At 39.3% G+C, this 20,982-nt stretch overlaps 1 non-coding gene across 1 annotated transcript; it reads right to left on the bottom strand.

The window, feature by feature from the left end:
* Positions 1-20,003: 20,003 nt before the first annotated feature.
* Positions 20,004-20,111, bottom strand: LOC130965070 (small nucleolar RNA R71). The gene has a single exon (XR_009081126.1). It is a non-coding gene; the product is annotated as a small nucleolar RNA R71 (small nucleolar RNA).
* Between the last annotated feature and the right edge of the window lie 871 nt (positions 20,112-20,982).

Here is a 20,982-nt window from a genome sequence, read left to right on the forward strand (position 1 = left end):
ATACACTAACATAACCAATATCACATACATACATCAACCTAGGGCTCATAAAGATGATAAATCACAAGGGTTTGAGCACTTCTTACCTCAGCCCATATGAAGTAGGGATAGAACCCACTTAGAATCCATGTTGGAGTATCCCTAAACACCCAAAATCACAAGATTTCAACACTAACTTCCCAAAAACGTGTAACAGTGGGGAAATTCGAAAACTGGGCAGAGATGAATGGAATACTCACCACAAAACTTAGATAGAATTGTAGAGGATGAGAAGAGCAACGCGTGGCCGTAAACGGCTCGTCAATCGGAGCTCCATAGCTCAAGTTATGGTGGTTTGAAGATCAAAGAGAGTTAGGTTTTCTCTCTTCTCTTCTCTCTTCTCAATTCAGCGCCCCACACTCCTCTTTTAGGGTAAAAATGAGCTGAAATGCTCATAACTAATGTTTATATATGTTGGGTCTTGGGCCCACTTAGGCCCAGTTCACTTATTTTTGCCTGTTGGCCTAATTTTGGACCAAAACCTTTAAGATTAGCGCTCTAAATCGCACTTCAAATATTTCTACCTCCCCTAATTATAATTCCTCATTTCTTAATCTTATTTACTCATAATCAATTTTCTCAGCTGCAGTACCAGACAGGTCTCAGCCAGTACTGCCGGTCAAAATTCCACTGTGCGCTTTTACGCAGAAAACTATGTCTTCCGACTCAGAAAAATTCACTGAATCCAAATATCATATTTAAATCATCAAATTCCAATTGCCAAATCTTCCAACCATATTCGCTCCTACTTAACTCATTATTTAATTAATTTCGGTTAGACCGGGTATTACATTCTACCCCCCTAACAGAAATTTTCGCCCTCGAAAATTCCATCCATCCCTACGAGTACGCGAGCATAGTATGCCTTTATATCAAACACATAACAGTTCCAAGGTCCTTTTACTCTGCGCGCTTCCGTTGCCGCACTCTGATTTCTCTATCTCTGAGGATCTCGGTCATTCGTTCCTTACTTTTACCGTCTTATCAACCCACACCCTATTAAATCTCATCAATAATATTGCCATCATCGTTAATCATAGCCATCATCCCACATCACTATAATCAATCAAAGCTTTCTTCGTTTTTAGAATTCAATGAGTTTGTACTAACAAGCTGACAAACTCTTATAAATCCGCTTCCCTTTAATAATCTATAAAAGCTTTCGAGACACATCTCTTTTGTTGAAGTTACTCAGATCAAAATCATTTTCAAAAACATGACCAAATACTCCTTCAAATTCTTGGGAAAATTTTCAACAGCACCTCCCCAAAAATTGGAGTTTACCACCCGTCACGGGTTCCCTCAAACCAATCTCAGTACCGCATTAGTATTGCAATTTAAAGGTCTCCAAACGATATCTCTGAAACCGATCATTACAAATCTTGATCAAAGTCCAAGGTCACCATGACCAAACATCATAGCACTCATCTCTCGAACACAACAACTTGCACTCAATCATCATCTAAATCCGACTATGCATCAATGATAATTTCCTCATCCATTTCAGAACCATTAAGGCTCACCGCCGCAATTAATTCCAATTATCGAGAATCAGTATCTGTATAAGCTCACTAAACTTTTAAGTACTCCAAGCATAAAGCATTTCTAATCATACCCCACTTTTCCTTATTATTACCATACTATACTAACGCTTTTAGCAAGCTTCCGCTATGCCACTTTGATTTCTCATCAAGTATTAGCTCCATCACTTATTTCCTCAAGTACCCAACCACAACTTAGCATGACTGGTATTTCAAATCAACGTTTCCAAATCCATCATTAGGACCATTTCTTATCTATTTAAATCAGAGGAACTAAAAGTCATGGGTTCAATCCGTTTTACCAAAAATCTAGAAATTAACCAACTACATAACAAACACAACACATCATTCTCAACAGAAAATCATTTACATCACGGGCATTTATCCATTTGTATCAAGGTAAATCCTTACTCGGACCATCCGGTTTGCTTCTCAGTCTAATATTAAGTTCGACAGTCCCAGTTCTACTGTACAGGCGGTATTATAAAAGCATGCACTGTCCTTTAAGCTTGATGATAATAATTACCTCAATCTTACTGTCGCAATCGGCCCGTATCTTGACTCCTTCCTTGTTGGCAATTTCTTGATACATGCCCTGGTAACCCGCACTTGTAACATACGCCTAACCCCAATCGGCACGGCCTATTTGGGTGATGACTTCCACACCTCTGACAGCTCAAAACATTAGAAGCAGCCGCTGCCCGTTTTCCCTTACCATTCCTTTGGAACTCCTCACTCGTCGCAAGGTTATTCCGTCCTTGGGGAAAGTGTTGTATGTATCCCCTCTCCTTAAATTCTCGACCCCTTGGTGCAAATCCTTGGTTGTGCTCTCTATGACTTCCTTCCTCTGCAACCCTCCTTTTTACACACTCTTCAGCAATTCTACTCTTATTCACCAACTCTGAAAAAGTTCGGATCTCCATTGGTCCCACTGAACTCAAGATGTCGCTCCGGAGCCCTCCTTCATACTTAATGCATTTCCATTCCTCGAAGTCTCCCGGAGCTCCCTGACACATGCGAGAAAACCTGAATAGCTCCTCAAATTTGTCTGTATACTCAGATACGGACATAGCACCTTGCTTCAGCTGCAGTAACTCCAATTCCTTGGCTGTTCTGGCGGAATTCGGAAAGTACTTCTTATAGAATTCCACCTGGAAGGCATCCCAATTGATATGATCATTTCCCTGTTGCAGGAGACGTCGAGCCCCTTGCCACCAATGCGATGCTTCCCCCATGAGCAGATAGGTAGCAAATTCAACACGCTGCTCTTCAGGCACCAACTGCGCTTGCAGTGCTCGCTCCATGGCCTGAAACCAAGTATCAGCTTCAGTCGGATTGGTGGTTCCCTTGAACTTAGGTGGATTAACCTTTAAGAAAGTTGCCAGTGTCATCGGGCCCTGAGCTTCCCTTCCGCCATTGCCATTATTGTTTATCTGCTGCCCAAGAGCCTCCGCAGTGGCTTGCATAGCAGCAGCTATATTCTCCAACGCCGCCATAAGGTTTACTGGGTTATTCGGGTTGACTTCCGGTTCCTGCGTACTAGTACGATCTCTCTCACATCCCTGACTGCGTCCATGAGGCGTCATTTGGTTCTTATACACACCAAACAATCGATATCAAGTTGATCAGTCTCAATATCGGAAGTACAGTGCTTCAAAGTACCAAAGGTACACTCATAGACTTCATGCTAGATGTATCGGTTAGATACCCTAACTAGCACAGGCACAGACTCAGAGTATGCATTGAAGCATAAGCAGTTCCATCCCTCAGGCTCACGAGGACGAACTGCTCTGATACCATAATGTAACACCCTAATATTCAAATCCTTATGCTCGAGTCATAAGTCAATGATATTACGGTGGTACGACTCTCAGGTGGATTTTTAATATATAAATATAGGTAATTTCGAAAGGAGTATTAATCGAGAAGCCTGAAAAGAGTAGAAATAAAATCGCGAAGACGTATCACTCACGTTTCAACAACGAAAAGATAGAACGTGAAGCCGAAAGCGATATATGGACAGGGCATAAAGGAGATAAAGAGATAGACAACAGATAGATATATATAACATAAGTAATAGCCACTAGTCGCGACCCGCGAAGTTTAGGCCGGCTAGGGTACAGTATGAAAGTAACTGACAACAGTACATCCTAATCTCTCCCAAAGGAAACATCAGAGCCTCTATAGGCAAGTTCCAAAGAGTTCAACACATAATATAACCTTTTCAAAACAAAGGTGGAGAGATTCTAAGGAAAACACAAAGTAGAGAAAATAAATATCTTCGCCGTCTCTCAGACGAACCGCAGCTCACCTCTGAGCACCTGAACCTGTATCTGAAAAATAAGAGATATATACGGAATGAGAACCCCGGGCCCATGGGTTCCCAGTACGGTAAAAGTGTCAAATAAATACAATGCACTGCAATAAAAACTCACTAAGCATCCTAAACTCCTTTTCACCAAATATCCAGCCTAGATTCTCACTAATCCATAAATAGGCATCTGTCGTAAGGGGATACTAAATCTAGTTCATGTTACACATGTTTCCCAATTCGCTGATTCTTTCACGAATCAGACTCAGAATCATAAGCAAAACCATTACCAGTTGTTCTGCCTCAGCAACTTTATATCAATACATCATACCCTCGCCTGGAGCTAGTGAAATCACATCACTGCGTCTACCCAGGGGGCTCAAATGATCTCATTCGAAAATCATCATCATTATGCAATCGCATTATCAATTCATCTCATCAAGAACAGCCCCCAACATCCACCAACACCATCATGAGGGATCTCTCAGTTGTAAAAACACAAGCAATACAGACAAGTAATACACAAATAAGGTACAAGTAGCATGTAATCAGGTAACATAGCATATATGATATAGAAATCCAAAACAAATAGGCAAACCCAAACAATTCAAACATATGCAAATGATGTATGCCTTCCCTATGGCTGATGATATCATCTGTCGGTTATATAGCCAACCCGACACGTCCTGGTAGCTAACCATGGACAGAAACACCCCTTGCGGAGCAAGTAGGTTTGAGCTACAACCCCCTTGCTACTACCCGCTCAGCCCAGAGCCAGTGGAACAACCACTACTGCGGCTACTACCCAGGCGGGTGTTTATCAGCTCAACCTGGAGCCAGTGGAACAACCACTACTGCGGCTACTACCCAGGCGTCACAATCTCTGACCTGGAGCAAGTGGGACGAACCACAACCCTTGCTACTGCCCAGGTTTCACAATCTCTTACCTGGAGCAAGTGGGACGAACCACAACCCTTGCTACTGCCCAGGTATCTTAAGCATTAACCTGGAGCAAGCGGGACAAACCACAACCCTTGCTACTGCCCAGGTATCTTAGGCATTGACCCGGAGCAAGCGGGACGAACCACAACCCTTGCTACTGCCCAGGTATCTTAAACATTAACCCGGAGCAAGTGGGACGAGCCACAACCCTTGCTACTGCCCAGGTATCTCAACATATATTCATTCAATCTCAATTCATATTATCAATCCTCATTGTTATCAAATCTCAAACATTAACCTGGAGCAAGTGGGACGAACCCCAACCCTTACTACTACCCAGGTATCAGAGTTACATTCATTCAAAACTCCATAATTAACTCATTTATCATAAACATCCTTTTCCGCCTCATACCCGGAGCAAGTGGACAACGCCACTGCCTACTACCCGGGGTTACACATCACATTTCAATATTTTCCATTATTATCCATTCAACACATTCATTCATTAATCATATATGCATTTATACTCAGCCATAATCAATAATGGCTTTGCCGTGACCCGGCAATAACTCAGCCATCCGGCTCATGGTTCAATCAAGAACCAGCCATTTATCAATAGATATAGCCCTTCGGCTCATGGCATACACGGTACTCCTACCGTCATCCTCCATATCTCATATAATCATCGTTGATCACCATTGATCATAACTTTTCCCCTTGCTTCACTCGCAAGTTACCACATCCCCTAGTTCCTTTCTCATTGCTAAGCATATCATAATGATTTAATACATAAAGGGTGAGATCGGAGGCTTAGAAGTATGAGATTTGGCTCTTAGAACTCAAAAATCAACTTTGGCATGAAAGCAGGGCCACGCGTACGCGTACTCCACGCGCACGCGTGGATGGCCACAAAACTCATCGGCGCATACGCGCCATTCACGCGGACGCGCGGATTGAAAAATAGACAATGACGCGTACGCGTCAGCCACGCGTACGCGTGGGTACACTTGCGCCCCAAGCACAAGACTGGCACAACTCTGGCACAACTCTCGGGAAAATGGCTGGGCAATGGGTGCAGCGCATCGACGCGCACGCGCACACCACGCGCACGCGTGGATGGTGCCTTCTCGAAGAACGACGCGTACGCGCCAAGTGCGCCTACGCGTGGAGGGTCATTCTGCTAAAAATTTTCTAAGTTAAAAGCTGCAGAATTCACAGATTCAACCCCCAATCTTCCGACGGACATAACTTCCTCATTTTAAATCGTTTTTCACCCGTTCTTCGAACGGCATGGACATCCCGGATCCAATTTCATTTCTAAACAGATTTGGCACAAAACAAAGATCCGTAGTCCAAGTTATGTCCCGTCAAAGTATGCCCAAAAACCATATTTTCATATAAAACCACAAAGTGCCATTTTCAAAACAAGCCATTTTCAACTCTTTTCAAAACCAACCAAAACATGCCAATTTCAACCCCTTTTGAAACCAATCAAAATATACCAAAAATCAACATCAAGCCTCCTCAACTCATACATTAACACTTTACCACGAATCACAAAACCATCATATAACCATCTTTACCCATTTCAAGCAAATGGCTAAATTACAAACATAACAACATGTCATACATCCTTCCTCATCTCAATTTCCAACAATACTATTTCCAATCAACCATCATTATACATAATCAATATCATAATCACTATCACGTGGTTTCACCCACAAATCAACCTTAATCATTCCTCAAGCATATATCACAATATATATACCTCTCATGCATCACCATACCATCAAGACATCAATAATCATAATCACATATATGACCACATAATATTTTTCAACCCAAAACCAAACATACTTCATCTACATAATTTCACCCTTCAACTCCTCGAACCTTATTATTCGATAATCAACCCAATCATTCGCATATTCATTATATGAAATTCATCCAATCACTTGTGTCATCATACAATGCACACATCAACTTACCTCCCTTACCTCTTTCCGGCCTCCGGCCCAAAATTTACGGCCTCCGGCCCAATTTCACAATTTAAATGCATAAACCACAAATTAATACTCATTACCCAATACATCAAATTTTCAATACACCAAGCATACAAGGCCACACAATTCTCAACCCAACCATCAATTCACATTACATACCAACTATGCATATTAGCATCAACCATTTACACAATCCAAACTTAATCCTAGGGGCATCTAGCCTAGGAATTCTCATCACACTACACGGTACTTAAATGAAACTTAAACCGTACCTCTTGTAGCCAAATCAATTGAGCCTCTTCTATGGAAGTCTCCACCAACCCTTAGCTCCAAGCCTCACCAAAGCTCCACAAGCAACACCAATCTCCCAATTGTGCACCAAGATCATCAAATACACTAACATAACCAATATCACATACATACATCAACCTAGGGCTCATAAAGATGATAAATCACAAGGGTTTGAGCACTTCTTACCTCAGCCCATATGAAGTAGGGATAGAACCCACTTAGAATCCATGTTGGAGTATCCCTAAACACCCAAAATCACAAGATTTCAACACTAACTTCCCAAAAACGTGTAACAGTGGGGAAATTCGAAAACTGGGCAGAGATGAATGGAATACTCACCACAAAACTTAGATAGAATTGTAGAGGATGAGAAGAGCGACGCGTGGCCACAAACGGCTCATCAATCGGAGCTCCGTAGCTCAAGTTATGGTGGTTTGAAGATCAAAGAGAGTTAGGTTTTCTCTCTTCTCTTCTCTCTTCTCAATTCAGCGCCCCACACTCCTCTTTTAGGGTAAAAATGAGCTGAAATGCTCATAACTAATGTTTATATATGTTGGGTCTTGGGTCCACTTAGGCCCAGTTCACTTATTTTTGTCCGTTGGCCTAATTTTGGACCAAAACCTTTAAGATTAGCGCTCTAAATCGCACTTCAAATATTTCTACCTCCCCTAATTATAATTCCTCATTTCTTAATCTTATTTACTCATAATCAATTTTCTCAGCTGCAGTACCAGACAGGTCTCAGCCAGTACTACCGGTCAAAATTTCACTGTGCGCTTTTACGCAGAAAACTATGTCTTCCGACTCAGAAAAATTCACTGAATCCAAATATCATATTTAAATCATCAAATTCCAATTGCCAAATCTTCCAACCATATTCGCTCCTACTTAACTCATTATTTAATTAATTTCGGTTAGACCGGGTATTACAATCAGCTAAGGTATGGTTTAGGTTTTGCACATTTAATATGTAATGCTCTGTGTAAACTTAGGCTAGAGAACTATAGGATAAGTTGAAATGTGTATTTATTTTAATGTTTAGTAACTTTGATGGATTTATTAAATGATATTGAGAGTGAGCGGTGATTGATGGCTTTGTTGAAAGTGTGGTGTCAGTGCTTGATGATGAATTTTATTGAGGTTGATGGACGTTGACTTAGCATATTTGATATAAATTAGCAAATTCTTGATGTAAGTGTTGAACCATTCATGAGAGTGGTGTGGAGCATTTATTGCGGGTAATTGTTGAATAAAAGGGTTAAATGTGTAACACCCTAATTACCCTAACCCTTACCTCATGTCGTAAAGCAAAGGTTAATCAAGGGTTACGACAATTCTAAGGCTCATACATAAATACATATATAGAAGGAATACTAATTCTAGAAGCCCGATGAAGAAAATAACTCAAATCAGGATGTGAAACGCGCAAAACATACTCACGAAGCTACTAACCTAACGCATAAGATATAGATATAATATAACAAAATATAAAAGTATAATAGCATAAGAATCTAGCCACGGCTCGCGGAGTTTTAGTCGACTAGCAATATACAGACAATACAGAAATCTAAAGATTTAAAACAGCTTATACATGTTTTTCCTCCCAAAGTAAGCCTCTAGGCAAAAGTAAAAGCAAAAGTGAGAGTACAAATCAAAATAACTCTACTAGAAACAAAATAGAATAAGATCCCCCACTCTGCTACCATCAAACAACTTACTGAGGTGGGTTACGACCTGCATCTGAAAGACAACAACAACGTATAGAATGAGAATCGAAGGTTCTCAGTATGGTAATAGTACCTAGTAATGTAAGATGTAAGACCCAGAGATGCCAGAGGCAATCCTATAGCTTCATACCAAACAGATATTCAAGCTTAAATGAAATAAATAACTTAAACCGTAACAAAAAATAATGGTATCTAAATTTAGGGGATTTCTATCTAAAACTAGCCACCTGCTTCCCACATGCCTTCACCAACCTACCCTCCATGCGATCCCATCGTCGCTGCCTACCTAACCTTCTCAATGCCGAACAACCAAGATAATGCAAGCAAGGAAAGCACAGATAGTATTCATATATATAACATGTAATTCAAGAAGCAAGTAGACATGTTATACAATTAGGCAAGCCCAAGTAAACAAAGCAAGCAAGCATATAGAAGATGCATATGTTGAATGTCTGTCCTATTGACTGTGATATCACATGTCGGTTATTGTGCCAAACCCGACAGAAAATTCGGACGGCAACTCCCGGATTAGTCTCTTTGTTGCGCAAACTCAGGAGGAATAATTTCAAGGAATAAGTGCCTTACCACCTTCTCCTTTCAGAAGGAAACGTTCCGAGGGAGGGTGCCCTACCACCTTGCAACCAGAGAGAAACCCATGCTCAGTAGGAAAATTTCGAGGGAGAGTGCCTTACTACCTTCTCCTTTTAGAGGGAAACGTTCTGAGGGAGAGTTCTCTACCACTGTCCTCTCAAGCAATAATATGAGTGAGAAGCCCAGCTTCAAGTCTCACATCCGAACGTAGAAGGGAGACTGCCACAACCCCTACGATGGATAATGATGAGTGGATAATTTATACGCTTTTTGGCATTGTTTTTAGTATGTTTTTAGTATATTTTAGTTAGTCTTTATTATATTTTTATTATTTTTAGTTAAAATTCACTTTTCTGGACTTTACTATGAGTTTGTGTGTTTTTCTGTGATTTCAGGTATTTTCTGGCTGAAATTGAGGGACCTGAGCAAAAATCTTATTTAGAGGCTGAAAAGGACTGCAGATGCTGTTGGATTCTGACCTCCCTACACTTGAAGTCGATTTTCTAGAGCTACAGAAGCCCAATTGGCGCGCTCTCAATTGCGTTGGAAAGTAGATATCCTGGGCTTTTCAGCAATGTATAATAGTCCATACTTTGCCCGAGATTTGATGACCCAAACCGGCGTTCTAAATCAGCTCAAAACTGCCCGGTGCTAAACGCCGGAACTGGCACAAGAATGGGAGTTAAACACCCAAACTGGCACAAAAGCTGGCGTTTAACTCCAAGAAAAGTCTCTACACATGAAAGCTTCAATGCTCAGCCCAAGCACACACCAAGTGGGCCCGGAAGTGGATTTTTAAGTCATTTACTCATTTCTGTAAACCCTAGGCTACTAGTTCTCTACAAATAGAACCTTTTACTATTGTATTCTCATCTTGGTAGCTATTTTTGTGTAGTCTTATGCTATCTTAGATCATTGGGAGGCTAGCCTCTCAGCCATGCCTGAACCTTGTTCTTATGTATTTTCAACGGTGGAGTTTCTACACACCATAGATTAAGGTGTGGAGCTCTGCTGTACCTCGAGTATTAATGCAATTACTATTGTTCTTCTATTCAATTCAGCTTATTCTTGTTCTAAGATATTCATTCGCACCCAAGAACATGATGAATGTGATGATTATGTGACGCTCATCATCATTCTCACTTATGAACGCGTGCCTGACAACCACTCCCGTTCTACAAGCAAACAAGGCTTGAATATTTATCTCTTGGATTCCTTAATCAGAATCTTCGTGGTATAAGCTAGAATTGATGGCGGCATTCAAGAGAATCCGGAAGGTCTAAACCTTGTCCATGGTATTCTGAGTAGGATTCAAGGATTGAATGACTGTGACGAGCTTCAAACTCCTGAGGGCTGGGCGTTAGTGACAGACGCAAAAGAATCACTGGATTCTATTCCAACCCGATTGAGAACCAACAGATGATTAGCCGTGCTGTGACAGAGCGCGTTGAACATTTTCACTGAGAGGATGGGAGGTAGCCATTGACAACGGTGAAACCCTACATACAGCTTGCCATGGAAGGAGCCTTGCGTGTTTGAAGAAGAAGACAGTAGGAAAGCAGAGGTTCAGAAGACAGAGCATCTCCAAAACCTCAACCTGTTCCCCATTACTGCAAAACAAGTACTCATTTCATGTTCTTTTGCTTTTTACAATCAACCCTGATAATTATTGATATCCTGACTAAGAGTTACAAGATAACCATAGCTTGCTTCAAGCCGACAATCTCCGTGGGATCGACCCTTACTCACGTAAGGTATTACTTGGACGACCCAGTGCACTTGCTGGTTAGTTGTGCGGGATTGCAAAAGTGTGATTGCAATTTCGTGCACCACGTTCATAAGTGAGAATGATGATGAGCGTCACATAATCATCACATTCATCATGTTCTTGGGTGCAAATCAATATCTTAGAACAAGAATAAGCTGAATTGAATAGAAGAACAATAGTAATTGCATTAATACTCGAGGTACAGCAGAGATCCACACCTTAATCTATAGTGTGTAGAAACTCCACCGTTGAAAATACATAAGAACAAGGTCTAGGCATGGCCGTGAGGCCAGCCCCCATGATCTAAGAACTAGACGTCCAAAGATGAAACTACAATAGTAAAAGGTCCTATATGTAGAGAACTAGTAGCCTAGGGTTTACAAAGATGAGTAAATGACATAAAAATCCACTTCCGGGCCCACTTGGCGTGTGCTTGGGCTGAGCATTGAAGCTTTCATGTGTAGAGACTTTTCTTGGAGTTAAACGCCAGCTTGTATGCCAGTTTGGGCGTTTAACTCCCATTCTTGTGTCAGTTCCGGCGTTTAACGCCGAGCATTCTTGACCTGATTTGGAACGCCGGTTTGGGCCATCAAATATCGGGCAAAGTAAGGACTATTAGACATTGCTGGAAAGCCCAGGATGTCTACTTTCCAACGCCATTGAGAGCGCGCCAATTGAGCTTCTGTAGCTCCAGAAAATCCACTTCGAGTGCAGGGAGGTCAGAATCCAACAGCATCTGCAGTCCTTTTCTGTCTCTGAATCAGAATTTTGCTCAGGTCCCTCAATATCAGCCAGAAAATAACTGAAATCACAGAAAAACACAAAAACTCATAGTAAAGTCCAGAAAAGTAAATTTTAATTAAAAACTAATAAAAATATACTAAAAACTAACTAAAACATACTGAAAACATACTAAAAACAATGCCAAAAAGTGTATAAATTATCCGCTCATCAGGTTCTCAAATCACCAATTCAATGATACCCAATGACTCAAGGTCACTCAATTCCCTTAGCCTAGGCCAAGAGTAAAGAGAACTACTCAAAAATTAGAGAAAATATTTTATCAAACATGTAGAGTGCAATGAAAGTAAACATCATAAATTGTAAGAATACTAAAATCTAACAACTACCAATTACAAGGAAAGTTAGATCACAACTCAAATCAACATTAAAAGAACATCAAACATTAATTTGCATTAAAGAAAGGATCCAAATCCAACAAGAGTTCATCAACATAAAAGGGAGCATAAAAGTATAATTAACACCATAAACTAAGAGAATAAAAGTGTAGAAACAAGAAATTGTAAAAGAAACAAGATGAGAACAATAATCAAAACCTAGATCTAAGATGGAATTAAGCTAACCTAACCTAATTCTAGAGAGAAGAGGGAGCTTCTCTCTCTAGAAACTAACCTACATGATGCTATACTACCAAAGAATTGCTCCCCCCTTGCCCAAGCTTGAATTCTGCATGAAATAGCATTAAAAAATGAGTTGGATTGGGCCCAAAATGCTCTAGAAATCGCTGGCCACGAATTGCTTAAAGTGTACCCACGTGCAGCATCGGCGTGCACGCATACATGGCGCGTGCGCGCCCCTAAATGCGAAGCAATATATGGCAAATTTTATATCATTTTGAAGTCCCGGATGTTAACTTTCCAACGCAACTGGAACTGCCTCATTTGGACCTCTTTAGCTTAAGTTATGGTCGATTGAGTGCGAAGAGGTTAGGCTTGACAACTTTATGGTTCCTTCATTTCTTCATGAGCTCTCCCACTTTGCATGCTTTTCTCCTCACTTTTTCCATCCAATACTTGCCTTATGAATCTGAAATCACTCAACAAACATATCAAGGCATCGAATGGAATTAAAGTGAATTAAATTTAGCTATTTTAAGGCCTAAAAAGCATGTTTTCACACTTAAGCACAAATCTAGGGAGAATTACAAAACCATGCTATTTCATTGAATAAATGTGAGAAACGGTGATAAAATCTCCCAAATCAAGCACAAGATAAACCACAAAATCGGGGTTTATAAAATCTCCCCACACTTAAACAAAGTATGTCCTCATGCTAAGAATAAAGAAGGACAAGAAAAGGGTATGAACATTTATTCAATGCAAAGAAACTATATGCACCTATCTATATAAATGCAACTAAATGCAAAATGATTCTACCTACTTGGTCAAAAGTAAATCAATCTCCAAGAACATATATAAGCAAGTAGGGCAAAGGTCATATGACAACTCACAAACTCTACCAATTTAAATATCAAAATGAAGTTCAAATAGACTTGCAAGAAGAACGCTCATGAAAGTCGAGAACAAGGAATTGAGCATCGAACCCTCACCGGAAGTGTATCCGCTCAAGTCGCTCAAGTGTATAGGATCGATCTACTCAATTCTCTTCTAATCATGCTTTCCAAGATTTGCTTTTCTTCTAACAATCAACAATTATTCAATGCATGCATACATTCATCATGAGGACTTATTCATAGGTTGTAATGGGGCTAGGGTAAAGGTGAGGATGCATATGGTCAAGTGAGCTTGAAATTTGAATCTTTGATTAACCTAAGCTCTCACCAAACACATATAACAACCTATACAATTCTAATACACAACCTAGCTACCCACGATTCCCACTTTTTAACATACTCATGCATTCTCTTTAATTCACATTCCATATGCATTGATTTTTATTGAACTTTTCTTTGGGGCATTTTTGTTCCCTTTTTATTTCTTTTTCTCTTTTTTTTTTCTTTTTCTATGTATATATATTTTTTTCTTTATCATTTCATTTTTTTTCACATTTTTTGTTTTTTCAAAAGTATAGACAAACATATCGATGCATATGGTTTTACATATAGTGCATGAATATGTACCCAATTCCCAATATTTTCAACAAAAATACAAAAATTACACTTTTACCTCAACTAATGTCCCAAGTTTTCCATACCCAAATGATACACACCCTCATTAGCCTAAGCTAATCAAAGATCTAAATTAAGGACATTTATTATTTTTCACTTAGGGGTAGTGATGTGCTAAAATTAAGAACAAAAGGGATTAAATAGGCTCAAATTTGGCTAATAATGGTTGATGAAAGGTAGGCTATTTGGGTAAGTGAGCTAAATAAAATGATGGCCTCAATCATATAAATGCATGTATACATGGAATAATGGACATAAAGAATCAAACAAATCAAATATTACAATCATAGAAAGAGAACAATGCACACAAGAATGGGAAATAAGTGGTTATAAGATGTAACAATGCAATTAGGCTCAAAACTCACATGCTTATGTTCTTAGCTCAAAAACCATGTTCCAAAATAAATTCTTCAAGCAAGTTCAACAATTTTTTTTTTCAAATTGGTAGGGTCTCCTAAAAACAGTTTCTTGGAAAAGAAATCATCACCCTAACCAAGTAGTCCTAACATAAAAAGAAATGATAGAATATATACAAATTATAACTAACATGCAACCTATCATGCAATGCAACAACTAACTAACAAAAAAATTGGTGTTGAAAAAGGAAGTTGTTACCCACGGAGATCGGTCGGACGACCTCCCTACACTTAAAAATTTGCACCGTCCTCGGTACATGCAAAGAAGGGCAATGTGGATGGGTTGCTACAATTGATGAGCTCTTTCAAAAGGTTGTGCGGATGAACTTGTTTGTTTCCCCATTTAAAAGCTTTTCCATTCCTTTCCTTCTTGGTGGCCAACCTAAAAGGAGAGAAAAGAAATAAAATTAAGCCTGCAATAAAGATATTAAAGCGAAGAGAACATAGGCGGGGCTAATGCCAATTAAAAGTAGGGTTCTCACTATTTGGTAGCTACAACATATAAGTGAGAAGATAATACAAGCTAAGGCATATCAACTAATACTTGATGCAAGAGTGAAGTCAAAGCATAGGTACATGACATGAAGAGCATGTTGCATCAAGCTTAATTAACAATTGACACAAACAAGATTAGTGATAAGCATGAGAGCATTTGGTCCCATCCTAACTCAATGATGATGAGATACAAAAACAAGGGATCACGAGTCAGGAAGGACTAAAGCACTAATCTTGTGTGTAGAGCAAATTAATGCCAAATAAGTCATGAAGCACCAAGAGTAAGCAAGAAATTCTCAACAATTGAGCAAGAGTATTCAACACCATTATTAAAATAAGAAACTTAGAAAGAAAAATAAGAACAAGCTATGAAATTATTTATTTTTTTATTTTATTTTAAACTTTTTTTTAGAAATATATTTTTTTTTCAAGAGAGAAAGAAGAAAAAAAGAAAAAGAAAAAGAAAAAAAATAGAAAGAAAGAAGAAGAAAAGAAGAAAGAAGGAGAAAGGAGGAGGGAGAAAAACAGGGTGCAAATCCGCGTGCGCGCGCCATGCGTGCTTATGCGTGGATACGGCAGGGACAATCCGTGCGCGCGTGCCATGTGTGCTTATGCGCGGATCGCCTGGCACAAAGTAGGCATAAAGTGGGCACAACTCTCGGGTTTTAGTACTAGGAGTTGTGAAACCACATTGGCGCGCGCGCACAGCGTGCTTGCGCACCGATGCCCCCCCTTTTTTTAAAGCACAAAAACAGAATTTAACCCTCTCTTAACCTATAAATATTCTAAAGCAACCAAAATTCAAATTTAACAACATATCTTTTTAATTTTTGAAAAATTTTCAAACATACTAAAAACAAAACTTATACTACAAAGAAAATGCAATCTAACAACAACTATTCTAATTAAAGCATGAATGCAACAAACAACCTATCAATAAAAGCAAAATGCATAAGAGTATTGAAAATAAGAAGAACTACCTATAATGGTAACTCAAATCACTTATTAACCAAATCTAAAAGAGAGTGGAAAGAGTTTACCATGGTGGGGTGTCTCCCACTTAGAACTTTTAGTTTAAGTCCTTAAGTTGGATATTTGGTGGGGGTCCTTGCTAGGGTGATTTATACTTGAATTCATCCTTGAATGCCCAATGATGAGCAGATAATTTATACGCTTTTTGGCATTGTTTTTAGTATGTTTTTAGTATGTTTTAGTTAGTTTTCATTGTATTTTTATTAGTTTTTAGTTAAAATTCACTTTTCTAGACTTTACTATGAGTTTATGTATTTTTCTGTGATTTCAGGTATTTTCTGGCTGAAATTGAGGGACCTGAGCAAAAATCTGATTCAGAGGCTGAAAAGGACTGCAGATGCTGTTGGATTCTGACCTCGCAGCACTCGAAGTGGATTTTCTGGAGCTACAGAAGCCCAATTGGCGTGCTCTCAACTGCGTTGGAAAGTAGACATCCTGGGCTTTCCATCAATGGATAATAGTCCATACTTTGCCCGAGATTTGATGGCCCAAACCGGCGTTTCAAATCAGATCAAAACTGCCCGGCGTTAAACGCCGGAACTGGCACAAGAATGGGAGTTAAACGCCCAAACTGGCACAAAAGCTGGCGTTTAACTCCAAGAAAAGTCTCTACACATGAAAGCTTCAATGCTCAACCCAAGCACACACCAAGTGGGCCCGGAAGTCGATTTTTATGTCATTTACTCATCTTTGTAAACCCTAAGCTACTAGTTCTCTACATATAGGACCTTTTACTATTGTATTCTCATCTTTGGACGTCTAGTTCTTAGATCATTGGGAGGCTGGCCATTCGGCCATGCCTAGACCATGTTCTTATGTATTTTCAACGGTGGAGTTTCTACACACCATAGATTAAGGTGTGGAGCTCTGCTGTACCTCGAGTATTAATGCAATTACTATTGTTCTTCTATTCAATTCAGCTTATTCTTGTTCTAAGATATCACTTGTTCCTCAACTTGATGAATGTGATGATCCGTGACACTCATCCTCATTCTCACCTATGAACGTGTGCCTAACAACCACCTCCGTTCTACCTTAGATTGAGTAGATATCTCTTGGATTCCTTAATCAGAATCTTCGTGGTATAAGCTAGAATTGATGGCGGCATTCAAGAGAATCCGGAAGGTCTAAACCTTGTCTGTGGTATTCTGAGTAGGATTCAAGGATTGAATGACTGTGACGACCTTCAAACTCCTGAAGGCTGGGCGTTAGTGACAGACGCAAAAGAATCACTGGATTCTATTCCAACCTGATTGAGAACCGACAGATGATTAGCCGTGCTGTGACAGAGCGCGTTGAACATTTTCACTGAGAGGACGGGACTGTAGCCACTGACAACGGTGATGCCCAACATACAGCTTGCCATAGAAAGGAGTAAGAAGGATTGGATGAAGATGGTAGGAAAGCAGAGAGAGGGAAGGGACAAAGCATCTCCATACGCTTATATGAAATTCTCACCAATGAATTACATAAGTATCTCTATCTTTATTTTATGCTTTATTCATAAATCATCCATAACCATTTGAATCTGCCTGACTGAGATTTACAAGGTGACCATAGCTTGCTTCATACCAACAATCTCCGTGGGATCGACCCTTACTCGCGTAAGGTTTATTACTTGGACGACCCAGTGCACTTGCTGGTTAGTTGTGCGAAGTTGTGATAAAGAGTTGAGATTGCAATTGAGCGTACCATGTTGATGGCGCCATTGATGATCACAATTTCATGCACCAAGTTTTTGGCACCGTTGCCGGGGAATTAAATGTCCTAACTACAGTTTCGCATTTGTTCCCTGCAATAACAGTGCCAAGTTTTGATCCGGCAACAACACCAAGTTTTTGGCGCCGTTGCCGGGGATTGTTTGAGTTTGGACAACTGACGGTTCATCTTGTTGCTTAGATATGGTATTTTTCTTCAGAGTTCTTAAGAATGAATTCTAGTGTTTCAAGGTGATGTTCTTATCATCACCAAAGCTGATTGATTCTCATCAATTTAGCTCTTGAATGCAATGTCCTGCTGAAGCTTGGCTAGCCATGTCTAATTCCTTTAGACTGAAGCTTTAGACTAACATTGCATGATTCCTGGAATTCTCATTAAGAACTTTGATATCCTTATTTTCTTTTTCACTCAATTTTCGAAAAAATCCAAAAAAATTACAAAATCATAAAAACCAAAAATATTTTGTATGTTTCTTGTTGAGTCTAGTGTCTAATTTTAAGATTGGTGTTAATTGCATGTTTCTGTTCTTCTTGCATTTTTCGAATTCATTCATGTGTCTTCATTGATCTTCAAGTTGTTCTTGATGATTTCCTTACTTTGATCTTTAAATTCTCTTGTCTTGAGTGTTTTGTTGTTTCTCATATGCATTCTCATTTTGTTAGTGTCAATAGTATACAAACTGCTAAGTTTGGTGGCTTGCATGCATTGTTTATTTGATCTTAGTCTCATTATTAAAAATCCAAAAAAAAAAATTTAATTTGTGTCTTTTCAAGTCAATAAAACAGAGAATTGAAGATTCAAAACATACAGCAGAGGAATTACACAGAAAAAGCTGGGCGTTCAAAACGCCCAGTGAGGAAGGAAAATTGGCGTTTAAATGCCAGCCAGGGTACCTGGCTGGGCGTTTAACGCCCAAAAGGGTAGTGTTTTAGGCGTTAAACGCCAAAATGTATACCATTCTGGGCGTTTAACGCCAGGATGGCACAAGAGGGAAGATTCTGTTTTAATTCAAATTTTTTTTACAAGTTTTCAAAATTTTTCAAAATCAAATCTTTTTCAAATCATATCTTTTCAATCATATATTTTCAAAATCAATTTCTTTCTTTTTCAAAGATACTTGCTAACAATTAATGATTTGATTCAACATTTCAAGTATGTTGCCTTTTCTGTTGAGAAAGGTTTAATGTTTGAATCATATCTTTTCTTGTTAGCCAAGTCATTAATTTTCAAAATTAAATCTTTTTAAATTGTTTTTCAAATCATATCTTCTCAATCATGTCTTTTTAAAACCATAACTTTTCAATCATATCTTATTAATCACATCTTTTTCAAAATAGTTTTCAATCATATCTTTTTACTTTCTAATTTCAAAATCTTTTTCAAAAACTTTTCCACTCTTAGTTTTCGAAAATCAATTAGTATTTTTCAAAATGATTTTAAAATCTTTTACTTAATTTTCGAAAATTTCTTCCCTTCTTCTCACATCCTTCTATTTATGGACTAACACTCCTCCTCAATGCACAATTTGAACTCTATCCCTCTTGATAAGTTTGAATACCTCCTCCTTCTATTCTTCTTTTCCTCTGACACCTCAAGGAATCTCTATACTGTGACATAGAGGATTCCATATTTTCTTGTTCCCTTCTCTTTCATATGAGCAGGAACAAAGACAAAAGCATTCTTGTTGAGGCTGACCCTGAACCTGAAAGGACCTTGAAGCGAAAGCTAAAAGAAGCTAAAGCACAACTCTCTGTAGAGGACCTAACAGAAATCTTCAAACAAGAAGAACCCATGGCAGCCGAAAACAACAACAATGCCAACAATGCAAGGAAGGTGCTGGGTGACTTTACTGCACCTACTCCCAACTTCTATGGGAGAAGCATCTCTATCCCTGCCATTGGAGCAAACAACTTTGAGCTTAAGCCTCAATTAGTTTCTCTAATGCAACAGAATTGAAAGTTCCATGGACTTCCATTGGAAGATCCTCATCAGTTTTTAGCTGAATTTTTGCAAATCTGTGACACTGTCAAGACTAATGGGGTTGACCCTGAGGTCTACAGACTTATGCTATTCCCTTTTGCTGTAAGAGACAGAGCTAGGATATGGTTGGACTCACAACCTAAAGAAATCCTGAACTCTTGGGAAAAGCTAGTCAATGCCTTCTTGGCAAAGTTCTTTCCACCTCAAAAATTGAGTAAGCTTAGAGTGGAAGTCTAAACCTTCAGACAGAAGGAAGGTGAATCCCTCTATGAAGCTTGGGAAAGATACAAACAATTGATCAGAAAGTGTCCCTCTGACATGCTTTTTGAATGGAGCATCATAGGTATCTTCTATGATGGTTTGTCTGAACTGTCCAAGATGTCATTGGACAGCTCTGCTGGAGGATCTCTTCATCTGAAGAAGACGCCTGCAGAAGCTCAAGAACTCATTGAAATGGTTGCAAATAACCAATTCATGTACACTTCTAAAAGGAATCCTGTGAACAATGGGACGAATCAGAAGAAAGGAGTTCTTGATATTGATACTCTGAATGCCATATTGGCTCAGAACAAAATATTGACTCAGCAAGTCAATATGATTTCTCAAAGTCTATCTGGAATGCAAGCTACACCAGGCAGTACTAAGGATGCTTCATCTGAAGAAGAAGCTTATGATCCTGAGAACCCTTCAATGGAAGAGGTGAATTACATGGGAGAATCCTATGGAAACACCTATAATCCTTCATGGAGAAATCATCCAAATCTCTCATGGAAGGATCAACAGAGACCTTAACAAGGTTTCAACAACAATAATGGTGGAAGAAACAGGTTTAGCAATGGCAAGCCTTTTTCATCATCTTCTCAGCAACAGACAGAGAATTCTAAGCAGAGCCACTCTGACTTAGCAACCATGGTCTCTGATCTAATCAAAACCACTCAAAGTTTCATGACTGAAACAAGGTCCTCCATTAGGAATTTGGAGGCACAAGTGGGACAGCTGAGCAAGAAAATTACTGAACTCCCTCCTAGTACTCTTCCAAGCAATACAGAAGAGAACCCAAAAGGAGAGTGCAAGGTCATCAACATGGCTGAATTTAGAGAGGAGGAAGAGGCAGTGATCGCCACTGAGGAAGACCTCAATGGACGTCCACTGGCCTCTAATGAGTTCCCTAATGAGGAACCATGGGAATCTGAGG

This window comes from Arachis stenosperma, chromosome 2, assembly GCF_014773155.1.
Source record: "Arachis stenosperma cultivar V10309 chromosome 2, arast.V10309.gnm1.PFL2, whole genome shotgun sequence".
Classification (NCBI taxonomy): Eukaryota; Viridiplantae; Streptophyta; class Magnoliopsida; order Fabales; family Fabaceae; genus Arachis; species Arachis stenosperma.